The sequence below is a fragment of the Enhydra lutris genome, unplaced genomic scaffold, assembly GCF_002288905.1.
Source record: "Enhydra lutris kenyoni isolate GAN:26980312 unplaced genomic scaffold, ASM228890v2 scaffoldscaffold29, whole genome shotgun sequence".
Lineage (NCBI taxonomy): Eukaryota > Metazoa > Chordata > Mammalia > Carnivora > Mustelidae > Enhydra > Enhydra lutris.
In genome coordinates this window covers 1,250,251-1,259,906 of record NW_019154113.1, presented here as the reverse complement: position 1 = coordinate 1,259,906, position 9,656 = coordinate 1,250,251, and positions in this window count along the sequence as shown.

The window sequence follows — 9,656 nt, the reverse complement described above, 5'->3', positions numbered from 1 at the left end:
TTTTTCTTTTTCAGCATTTCCTTAGCAATTCGGGGTCTCTTCTGATTCCATACAAATTTTAGGATTATTTGCTCCAGTTCTTTGAAAAATACTGGTGGAATTTTGATTGGAATGACATTAAAAGTATAGATTGCTCTAGGCAGTATAGATATTTTAACAATGTTTATTCTTCCGACCCAAGAGCATGGAATGGTCTTCCATCTTTTTGTGTCTTCTTCAGTTTCTTTATGAGTGTTCTGTAGTTACTTGAGTACAGATCCTTTACCTCTTTGGTTAGGTTTATTCCCAGGTATCTTATGGTTCTTGGTGCTATAGTAAATGGAATCGATTCTCTAATTTCCTTTTCTGTGTTTTCATTGCTAGTGTATAAGAAAGCCACTGATTTCTGTACATTGACTTTGTATCCTGTCACGTTACTGAATTGCTGTATGAGTTCTAGTAGTTTGTGGGTGGAGTCTTTTGGGGTTTCCATATAAATAATCATGTCACCTGCGAAGAGAGAGAGTTTGACTTCTTCATCGCCAATTTGGATACCTTTTATTTCTCTTTGTTGTCTGATTGCTGTTGCTAGGACTTCTAATACTATGTTGAACAAGAGTGGTGAGAGTGGGCATCCTTGTTGTGTTCCTGATCTCAAAGGGAAGGTTGTCAGCTTTTTCCCATTGAGGATGATATTTGCTGTGGGTTTTCATAGACAGATTTTATGAAGTTCAGGAATGTTCCCTCTATCCCTATACTTTGAAGCGTTTTAATCAGGAACGGATGCTGGATTTTGTCAGATGCTTTTACTGCATCAATTGAGAGGACCATGTGGTTCTTCTCTCTTCTCTTATTGATTTGTTGTATCACATTGATTTGCTAATGTTGAACCATCCTTGCAACCCAGGGATGAATCCCACCTGGTCATGGTGGATAATCTTTTTAATGTGCTGTTGATTTTGTTTTCTAGGATCTTGTTGAGAATCTTAGCAGCCATATTCATCAGTGATATTGGTCTGAAGTTCTCCTTTTTGGTGGGTTCTTTGCCTGGTTTGGGGATCAGGGTAATGCTGGCTTCATAGAAAGAGTCTGGAAGTTTTCCTTCTGCTTAAATTTTTTGAAACAGCTTCAGGAGAATAGGTGTTATTTCTTCTTTGAAAATTTGGAAGAAAAATACTGATTTGAAGGGATACATGCACCCCAATGTTTATAGCAACATTATCAACAATAGCCAAATTATGGAAAGGGCCCAAATGTCCATTGACTGATGAATAAAGAAGGTGTGGTTACATATATAATGGAATGTTATTCAGCCATAAAAATAATGAAATCTTGCCATTTGCAACAACCTTGATAGAACTAGAGTGTATTATGCTAAGCAAAATAATTCAGTCAGAGAAAGACAAATAATATCTGATTTCATTCATGTGGAATTTAAGAAATGAAATATATGAATGCAAGGGAAAAAGAGAGAGAGAGAGAGAGGCAAAGCATAAAACAAAATCTTAAGTACAGAGAACAAACTGAGTATTGCTGGAAGGGAGCTGGGTGGGAGGATGGGTATTAAAGAGAGTACTTATTCTGAGGAACACTGGATGTTATACGTAAGTGATGAATCACTCAATTCTACTCATGAAACTAATATTACACTATATTTTAACTAACTAGAATTTAAGTAAAAACTTGAAATAAAGAAAATTATATTACATTAATTGAATTTATGTTAATACAATTCACCACTGATTTTATTCAGGTTTTCCCAATGTAACATATTTATTTGTGTGTCTTTGTGTTTGTGTCCATTTCGTTCTTTTTAAAAAGATTTTATTTATTTATTTGAGAGAGAGAGAGAGAGCATGAGTGGGAGGGAGGGTCAGAAGGAGAGGGGGAAGCAAATTCCCTGTTGAGTAGGGAGCCTGATGTGGAGCTCAATCCCAGGATTCTGAGATCATGACCTGAGTTAAATGCAGATGCTTAACCTACTTAGCCACCCAGGTTCCCTGTGTGGATTTAGTTCTTTACAAAGTTAGCAACTGTGCAATTTTATGCATCGACCAGCACAGTTATGATATTTGAGTTCCATCCACCACCATAAAAAATCCCTCCTATTGCCATTTTATAACCATACTTACTTTTCAGAACCAACATTCACACCTCACCCAATCTCTATCTCCAAACAACCATTAATGTCCTTTATTTTTTTAATTTAATTAAATTTAATTTTTTAATGTAATTTAAATTTTAATTTAATTTAAAAAATTAATTTTTTAATTTAATTTTAAAAAAATTCATTGTTTTTTTGCACCACACCCAGTGCTCCATGCAATACATACCCTCCATAATACCCATCACCAGGCTGACCCAACCCCCCACCCCCTCCCCTCCAAAACTCTCAGTTTGTTTTTTGGAGTCCACAGTCTCTCATGGTTTGTCTCCCCCTCCAATTTCACCCATTTCTAAAATTTTGACATTTCAAAATTTTATGTAAATGGAACCATACAGTCTGTAAACCTTAAGGAGCTTTATTTTTTTTAAAGTTTTTACTCAACATAATTCCCTGGAATTCATTTAAGTTGTGTGTATCAATAGTTCATTCCTTTTTATATTACTGAATAGTATTTCATGGTATGGATACACCAATATTGTTTAACCATTCACCTGTTGAAAGATATCCAGATTGATTCTTTTTTAAGATATTTTAAATAAAACCATGAATATTCTTGCTTAAGATTTTTTGTGAGTATAATGTATCATGTCTCTGGAATAATGCCCAAGAGTGCAATTGTTGGGGCATGTAGTAATCATACGTTTGATTTTATAAGAAATGGCCAAATTGTTTTACAGAATGACTATTCTATTTTACATTCCCATCAGTGATGATTGAAAGATCCAGTGTTTCTCCATTTTCCTTTTCTCATTTTTTCTTTCTTTTTTAAAAAATTCTATTTTATTTTTTAAGTGTTCCAAGATACATTGTTTATGCATCCACCTAGTGCTCCATGCAGTACGTGCCCTCTGTAATACCCACCACCAGGCCCTTCCAACCACGTACCCCCCTCCCTTCCAAAACCCTCCGTTTGTTTCTCAGTGTCCACAGTCTCTCATGGCTCATCTCCCCTTCTGATTTCCCCCAACTCACATCTCCTCTCCTTCATCCAATGTCTTCCATGTTATTCCTTATGCTCCACAAGTAAGTGAAACCATATGATAGTTGAATCTCTCTGCTTGACTTATTTCACTCAGCATAATCTCCTCCAGTCCCATCCATGTTGATACAAAAGTTGGGTATTCATCCTTTCTGATGGAGGCATAATACTCCACTGTATATATGGACCATATCTTCTTTATCCATCTTTCTTTTGAAGGACATTGTGGCTCTTTCCGTAGTTTGGCAACTATGGTCATTGCTGCTGTGAACATTGGGGTACAGATGGCCCTTCTTTTCACTACATCTGTATCTTTGGGGTAAATATCCAGTAGTGCAATGGCAGGGTCATATGGCTCCCCACATAGCTAAAGTAGCTGCACCAACTTGCATTGCCACCAACAGTGTAAGAGGGTTCCCCTTTCTCCACATCCTCTCCAACACTTGTTTCCTGTTCTGTTAATTTTGGCCATTCTAACTCCTGTAAGGTGGTATCTCAATGTGGTTTTGATTTGAATCTCCCTGATGACTAATGATGATGAATGTTTTTTTCATGTGTCTGTTAGCCATTTGTATGTCTTCTTTGGAGAAGTGTCTGTTCATGTCTTCTGCCCATTTTTTGATGTGATTATCTGTTTTTTGAGTTTTGAGTTTGAGGAGTCTTTATAGATCTTGGATATCAGCTTTTTGTCTGCAGTGTCATTTGCAAATATCTTCTCCCATTTACTTTTTTAGGGTCTATGTGTTTAATTTGAAGTGAGTTCCTAGTAAGTAGCTCATAGTTAAATATTGTGTATGTTTTTTAATCCACTCTGCCAATCTCTGAATTTTAAAAACTTAATTTACAGACCATAAAATTCACCCTATTGAAAGGAATATCTGTGGTTTTAGTAAATTCAGGAGGTTTTGTTCCCATCACCACTGGGTTATTCTAGAACACTGTGCAATTTTAAGTTTATATTTCTCAAAAGAAACCTCATACTCATTAAGTGTTCATTCCCCCTTTGGCCTTCTCCAAGTTCCTGACAGGCTCTAATCTATGTTCTGTCTCTATGGATTTGGCTATTTTAAACATATCATGCCCAAACTACTTTCTGAAGTATACATGGATGTATAAATAGAATGATGCAACATGTGGACATTTATCATTATAAAATGACCTCTTATGTCTTTAGTCACAATTTTCAACTTAAAGTCCTTTTTTTCCCTTCCTGTTATTAGCTTCTCCAACATTTTTTAAGGTACTGTGTGCATGGTATATATTTTTACACTTTCACTTTCAAACCATTTGTCTTCTTGAATTTTGAAATATGTTCCTTGTTAACAGCATACAGTTGGATCTTTTTTTTTTTAATCCATTCCACCAATCTTCGTTTTTAATTGAAGCTCAATCCATTTATAGTAATGTAATTCCTAGTAACATGGGATTTTATATCTGTAATTTTGCTATTGGTGTTCTGTATGTCTTATATGGTTCTTGTTTCTCTATTCCTCCATTACTGTCTTTTTGGGTTAAGTAGATGTTTAATGTTGTATCTAATTCCTTTTTTTTTATTTAACTATATTTTTGAGTTATCATCAGAGTTATTATCCTGGGGATTGTAATTAATGTCTTAATTTACAACCATCTAAATTAATTAGATTAATAATAAGGAAATTAGATTAATACCAAAATTAATTAATACCAAAAATTTCAATAGTAAACAAAAAACATTTTTCATTTATAGTTCCATTCCTTCTCTTTTTTTGGCTGTGACTGTCATAAAATTACATATTTATTAATTGTATGCCCAGTACCAACTTTGACAGTTGTTTTATGCAATTGTCTTTTAAATTATATAGAAAAATAAGTGTTATAAACAAATATTCATTTATACTGTCTCCTATATTTTACCTATGTATTTACCTTTACCAGTATTTTTTCATTTTATTTTGCTTACAATGTGCTGTCTGTTGTCTTTTCATTTTAACATGAAGAACTCCTTTCAGTATTGTTTGCAGGATAAGCCAGTTTTTAATAAATTCTCTTTGTTTATCTGGAAATGTCTTTATTTTTTCTTCATTTATTAAAGAGTAGTTCTGTTGGGTATAGAATTCTTGACTGATAATCATTTTCTTTCAGCAATTTGAATATGACACCTGTCCTCCATGATTTGTGAGAGAAATCAGCTATAAATCTTATTGAGAATCTCTTTTATGTGAAAACCACTTCGCTCTTTTTGATTTTGACAATTTTATTATGATGTGTCCCTTTGTAAATCTCTGAGTTTGTACTCCTTGGAGTTTATTGAGTTTCTTGTATGTATAGATTATTTCTTCAACTGTTCTTTCTCCACCTTTCTCTCTCCCTTTTTCTTCTAGGACTCTCATTATGTATCTAACACCATTATGATATTTCTCAGGTCTCTGAAATTTCAGTTAAATTTTCTTCATTCTTTTTTTCTTATTAGTTCCTCAAACTGGTAATGTTAATTGACCTATCTTTATACTTACTGATTATTTTTTCTGTCTGCTCAAATATGCTGTAGGGCTACTCTAATAAATTTTTACAATTTTTAGCTTCTTAGTTATAGTCTATATTTGGGGAGATATCATTCTCTGCTTATGTATCAAGGCATGGTTTTCTTTAGTTCTTTTAACATATTAAAAATAACTGATGTACAGTCATTATCTAGGAAGTCTAACTTTTCGGCTTTCTCAGCACACTTGTTATTGATTTAGATTTATTTATCTTATTTAGTTTTTATTTATTTGTGTTTTGTGTGTATGTGTTTGCGTGTGCACAATACTTCTTTGTATGTCTCATATTTATGAAAATCAGACATTTTAAACAATATAATGTTGAAATCCTGGAACTCATATTCTTCTCCCTCCCCATGATTTGTTGTTTTGTTATTTGTTGTATTATTATTTGTTTGATAAATAATTTTTCTGGCATAATTCTATAAAGTCTGATTCTCCCCCCCTGCCCCGTTTTCTTAATGAAATCTTTGCTCATTTAGTTTAGGGGTCTGCCAATGCTTAGATAGAGATTTTCTTAAGTGCCTGCCATCAATAAGTTTCTTAGACTTGACCAAGAGACTCTGTGTGAAGGTTGGGATATGCCTTCAACACTCAGCCAGGCAGTTGACACCATAGCTTTTGCTTTCATATTCTACTTGCACACAGCCTCAAGGACAGTCAGAGATGAGAGGTTAGAAATTCTCAGGTCTTTCCTAAGCATGCACACAGCCCTGGGCATGCAAAGAGTACATTTGCATGTGCTTATGGTCATTTAGATTAATAGGTATATGCCAGAGCTCTTCAAAGTCGCCATGGAAATCTCACTCCTTAGCTTTTTGTTTTAAGTATTTTTATTGGTCCATTATTGGGCACATTATCCACTGCCTCCAGTATTCATGAAGTTAAATTATTGCCTCTAATTGTTTTTGACAAGTTCCCCTGGGGAAAATGTTTTTAACATTTGGCAAAGTCCAGGTCACGTAAAACAAAAACAGCTTTGTGAGTGTAGTTTTACAGGGAACCATCAGACAATTCTCATAATGACAAATTCTCCAGCATGAGGATTTGAAGGAGCTCCAATCACTTTCTACCCCTCCTGGTGCTGGCAAGCTGCTGTTTTTTTGTTTTTGTTTTTGTTTTTTTTAAGATTTTATTTATTTATTTGACAGACAGAGATCACAAGTAGGCAGAGAAACAGGCAGAGAGAGAGGAGGAAGCAAGGAAGCAGGCTCCCCACTGAGCAGAGAGCCTGACACAGGGCTTGATCCCAGAACCCTGGGATCATGACCTGAGCGGAAGGCAGAGGTCTTAACCCACTGAGCCACTCAGGAGCCCCTAGGCTGCTGTTTTATATTGCCATTGTGAGCATTCATTTTCAAAGCTGCCACAAACTTCATGAGGGCAGACTGAGGATACTGCAAACTCACTGTTTTTACCGATATTAATGTTTGTTTTGAATAACTATTCCCCAGATTGGCATAAGCCCTTAGTAAATTTACAGAGTTCTGAGAAAGCTGATTTTCACAAGTTTCATAGATTTTTCCCTTGTTTTTTATGAAAAGAATTTTAAAATGTCCTTATTCTACCATTTTTATTTTATTTTTTTCTACTATTTTTATTTATGTCACTCTGATTTCTGTTTTTTGATTGTTTAATTAGACCATTTACATTTAAAGGAATTATTTATATGTTAGTTATTCCATTTTCCATGTTATTCTTTGTTTTCTATTTGTTTCTTTGGTTCATGTTTCTCTGTTTCTTTCTTTTTGCCTTCATGTGAGTTATTTGAACACTGGGTAGGATTTTATTTTGATTTACTTCTAGTATGTTTGAATATATCTCTTTGTATATAATTGATAGTTTTCTTAGTGGTTTCTCTGAGTATTACAATATAGATATATAACTTATCTCAGCCTATGTTGTCAACATTTTATCACTTCCAGGAAAGTGTGGAATCCTTATAGTTAAGTCCTTTTTCCTTCCCACTTTTAAATATCATTGTTTTGAGTATCAAATGATATTCTAATTTGTGTTTCCATCATCAAATCAGATTTATAAATCTCATGATGAAATGAATAGTCTCTTCCATGTAATCACATTTCTACCCATTTTTTTTTCTTCTGGCTGTTCTAAGATTTTTTCTTCTGTCATTTCCTTCTGTTTGAAGAGCATCTTTATTACATCTTAACAGTAGTTCTGCTAGTAACTAACTCTCTTAGTTTTCATTTACTGAGGACATCTTTATTTCTCTTTAATTTATGAAGGATAATTTTGCTGTATATAAAATACATTTTGATAATTCTTTTTCTTGAGCACTTGAAAAATATTGTGCTACTTCCTTCTTGGTTTTCTATGAGAAATATGCAGTTACTTTGGTGTTTCACTATAGGTAATGCATCATTTCTCTCTGGCTGCTTTCAAGATTTTTAAATTTTTCTTTAGCTATTAAAAGTTTAATTATTATGTCTTGATATGAATTATTTTAAGTTTATCCTAATTGGGTTTTATTAAACTTCTTGGATTTATAGATTTGTGCCTTTTTTGCCAAATTTGGGAAAAGTTTCCAGACATTTATTTCTCTTTATTCTTTTTGTCCTACTATTCTCACTCTCTCCACTCCCTTTGGGGAATTGCATTTAAATATGCTCTAGCAGGTGATCTGGGTCCTGTCTTTGTCACCAGAATGGAAGAATTGTCCTTAGAAGTTGCTGGAGCAAATACTTTGAGGACCATTTTCAGTGCCAATATCCCTGGGTGGCCCAAAGCTGTTTACGTGGTGAAGGTTTCTTCCTTACAGAGTTTCCTTTCCCAACACACTTATTTCTGCTGAGCAACTTCAGGTCCTTGTCTACAGAACAACTTTAACACCATTATTCTGACTATAAACAATATTCTGAATTGTAATACTTTTTGCATTATTGCTTTGAATTGTTAGTTACTTCCTTTATTTTAGTTTGATTTTTTAATGTACATTTTATTTTGGCAACTGGATTGTAAGATCTTTGAGAGAAATGTAGGCCTCTTGGTAAAACTTTCTACAGAAAGATCTTATGGGAGTCATTATCCAGGGATCTCATTAAATGTATATTGTGAGCCCAGAGGGCCCCAGAAATGCAAATTACAGTAGAAATTAAAGAATGACTATTTCTCTGCCTGATTGATGAGGGAGGGAGTTTTATGGAAACATGCCTTTGCAAATTTTGTCCCTTCCCTCTGAAATGTCTCCTGCTCTGCTTAAAATGCACTATCCTTTGAGGCCCATTTCAGAGTCTCCATTAGCTACACAGCTGCATGGCCCTGCAGGAACTGTCTGACTCTGGTGGGTGCCCCTTGGTTGTGATTTCATCATCTGTGTGGCACTTAGCTCCAAATAGTTCATGTTTCAGATATTTGGTTCCTTGAATTCATCCTCATCCTCATCTCTCCAACCATTGCCACTCATAATCTGTGGTCCAGTTCTGGGGTCTGTGTAAATGTGTAGAATAGGACTTGAGTTATGGCTCCTGAAGTTTATAATTATAATTATAGTAGTTACTTACAAACATTCTATGACTTGGCCTTCTTCCCAGCAGCCTGTGGGAATGCATCATCTTCCGAATGCAAAAAAAAGATCCATTTCATTATTAGGGGCACATAAGTGATTGACAGAGCCTCTCTGAAGATGAGGATTTAAAATGAAATAATCATCACAGATGATGACAAACACAAAACCTCATTTATGTCAACAGGTAGAAAAGCATAGCAAAGATCAGGTTTTGAAGATTTTCAGACCCAAACAGGCCATATTCTTGGGAAGCAATGTATAAAGGCATGGAGAAAATGGAAGAACTCTCTAATAATCAGAAAAAATAAGGTAATATAAACTTGGACATAATGTCCTATGAAAATAAAGGCAGAGTTAATTTCTGGGTTGGCTCAAATCCTTGCACTCACTTAGAAGAGACACCCATCAAAGCAATACCAAAGTTCACATGCTAGTCCTGTGGAATACTAGCTATGTGGTTCCAACTCTAGAGGAGAATACTTGATG